This window comes from Lutra lutra, chromosome 2 (genome assembly GCF_902655055.1).
Source record: "Lutra lutra chromosome 2, mLutLut1.2, whole genome shotgun sequence".
Lineage (NCBI taxonomy): Eukaryota > Metazoa > Chordata > Mammalia > Carnivora > Mustelidae > Lutra > Lutra lutra.
In genome coordinates this window covers 121,384,754-121,388,279 of record NC_062279.1, presented here as the reverse complement: position 1 = coordinate 121,388,279, position 3,526 = coordinate 121,384,754, and positions in this window count along the sequence as shown.

Sequence of the window (3,526 nt, the reverse complement as noted above, 5' to 3'; positions counted from 1 at the left end):
GAAAGAAAAATATTTTGTCTTGCAAAGATCAAAGTTTTCTAAGGTGAAAGAAAAACTTGACTGTAATTTAAAAAAAAGTCTAATTTACTGCCAACTCCACCCCCCCCCCAAAAATGGTCAAATAAAGCTAACATTTATTGATCCTTACTATGTGCCAAGCGCTGTATTAGGTACATCTTATGTAATATCTTGATGAATCCTGCTACTAACCCGAAGAGGGTGGTATAAAAATTGTCCTATTTTTCAGAATAGGGAACTAAGATTGCCCAAGATCATTCAGGTTGCTGGTGGGGGAGGCAGAATCCAACCAGGCACAGATATCTGCCTTTGGTCACCTGCGTAAAGGTGTTAGCTACAAGGTTACAACAGGTGATTTTCATTTTCTGATCTCACAACTGTTAGTGATTTTGGAGGAAGAAGGTGGGGAGATTACGGAAGAAAAACCAGAATTGGGAAGGGATCAGGAGAATTGTTTTTCCTCAACTGATACACATTCCTATGGAGTTGAACCTCAGAATGTAAGAGATAATAAAAACCAATCTGTCATGGTCTGATTTATGTCCCTCCCAAAATTCATATGTTGAAGTCCTAACTACTTCAGGCCTAGTAGCTCAGCATGTGACTGCATTTGGAGACAGGGCCTTGAAAGAGGGGATTACATTAAAAGAGGTGATAAGTTAAAAATTAGGGGGCCCCTAACCCAATCTAATTGGTGTCCTTATAAGAGGAGATTCTTATACATGTATACAGAGAAAAGGCCATGTGAGGACACAATGAGAAGATGACCAGCTGCAAGCTAGGGAGAGAGGCTTCAGAAAAAACCAAATCTGGTGACACTTGATGTTGGATTTCCAGCTTCCAGAACAGTGAGAAAATAAATTTCTGTTGATTAAGCCACCAGTCTGTGGTACTTCGTTATGACAGCCTTAGCTAACTAATCATCCATCTATCCATCCATTTCTTTATTCAACTATAGTATGTGCTAAGCTCAAGAGAGACATAAAACACTAAACCTTATCTCCTAAAGAGAAAAATGGGTAAAGAACAATTATAACTCTATGGGGATAGTGTTCTGACAGCTTTATGTTCAATTTAGGGTGTTAGATAAGGTGTTCTGTGGGAAGTGACATATACCTTGCAGACTCAAGGATTTGCAGAAATTCCCCAGTCTAGAAGAAGGTTTCTGAACCTGACACTATGGACATTTTAGGCCAGATAATAATTTGTTGGGAGGGTTTGCCTTGTGCATTATAGGACATTTAGTAGTATTCCTGGCCTCTATCCCTTAGATGCCATTTGCACCCCCACCCCAAGTTGTGACAACCCGACAGCTCTCCAGACATTGCCAAATGTCTCTTGTGGGACAAAAATGGTCTAGAGGGTGGGTATGAGCTTCTAAGATGAGGACACAGCATAGAATCAGACCAAAGATAAGATGGCCATTCAGGAGCTTGCAACCCTCTCATTTTACAAATGAGAAACTAAGGCTCAGAAAGGCTCAGTTCCTTATGTGAGACCATGAACTGGCCAGTGTAACCAGAAGCAGCAGTGAAGGTAGTGGGAATAAATGCAAATTCACAAGAAATCTTTAATATGAGGCTCATCTCTCTCTCTCTGTGTATGCATATTTTTAAAGAAATATAATATCAAGCTCTTACCTATTGTAGTATTTGAGACTATGGGGCTCCAACACGTTAAAGGTTTATTTTCTAGTGCCTGGCATAATGACTGGTTGAGTAAGTAGTAAACTAGGACAAGCTACTGGACTAAACCCGAAACAATATCAAATATGATGCTATTTACAGTTTTCAAAGGATTAGTCTAAAATTTACATCTTGGTGACTAGTAAGCTGCCAGTAACTATGTATGAAAGTGGTTTTGGTAAGGGCAGATGCTAAACACAAGAGATGTTAGTTAGCATTGTCATTTCTTACTGTAACAGGAAGCAGTCTACAGACCTGGGCCTGAGTGGTGGGAGAGTCTGCTGTGGCAAGGTGATTTTAAAGCATCTGAATAATGGTCAGTGTAAACACTACAGCTCACTAGCAAAATTGTTTGCTTAAAATTATATCTAAACATAAGCAAAAGTTAATGATCCAACAAAGGTACCTGTTCTTTCAGGTTCACAATTTATGGCAATTTTGACTTGGTGCTATGAGGTACTTGGCATTTCTTACTGAAGCACAGAGCTTTGCAAGGCATTTAAAATGACCATGTATGTGTAGAAGAATGAAACTCTACCATTCTCTTACACCATACACAAAGATAAACTCGAAATGGATAAAAGATCTCAATGTGAGGCCAGAATCCATCAGAATCTTAGAGGAAAACATAGGCTGTAACCTCTTCAACATCAGCCATGGCAACTTCTTTCAAGATATGCCTCCAAAGGCAAAGGAAACAAAAGTGAAAATGAACTTTTGGGACTTCATCATGATCAAAAGCTTCTGCACAGCAAAGGAAACAGTCAACAAAACAAAGAGGCAACCCACGGAATGGGAAAGATATTCGCAAATGACACTACAGACAAAGGACTGATCTCCAGGATCTATAAAGACCTCCTCAAACTCAACACACAGAAAACAGATTATCATGTCAAAAAATGGACAGAAGACATGAACAAGACACTTGTCCAATGAAGACATACAAATGGTTAACAGACACACGAAAAAATGTTCATCATCACTAGCCATCAGGGAGATTCAAATCAAAACCACATTGAGATACCACCTTACACCAGTTAGAATGGCCAAAATTAACAAGACAGTAAACAATGTGTGTTGGAGAGGATGTGGAGAAAGGGGAACCCTCTTACACTGTTAGTGGGAATGCAAGTTGGGGCAGCCACTTTGGAAAACAGTGTGGAGATTCCTTAAGAAATTAAAAATAGAGCTTCCTTATGACCCACAATTGCACTACCAGGTATTTACCCCAAAGACACAGATGTAGTGAAAAGAAGGGCCATCTGTACCCCAGTGTTCATAGCAGCAATGGCCACAGTCACCAAACTGTGGAAAGAACCAAGATGCCCTTCAACAGATGAATGGATAAGGAACATGTGGTCCATATACACTGTGGAGTATTATGCCTCCATCAGAAAGGATGAATACCCAACTTTTGTTATCAACATGGATGGGACTGGAAGAGATTATGCTGAGTGAAATAAGTCAAGCAGAGAGAGTCAATTATCATATGGTTTTGCTTATTTGTGGAGCATAAGAAATAACATGGAGGACATGGGAAGATGGAGAGGAGAAGGGAGTTAAGGGAAATTGGAAGGGGAGAAGAACCATGAGAGACTGTGGACTCTGAAAAACAATCTGAGGGTTTGGGCGGGGCAGGGGGGTGGGAGGTTGGGTGAGCCTGGTGATGGGTATTATGGAGGGCATGTATTGCATGGAGCACTGGGTGTGGTGCATAAACAATGAATTTTGGAACACTGAAAAGAAATTTTAAAAATAAGTAAAAATTAAAAAAAAATAAAATGACAATGTGGAGAGTTCTCTTTCATTGCCATCGAGGGTAA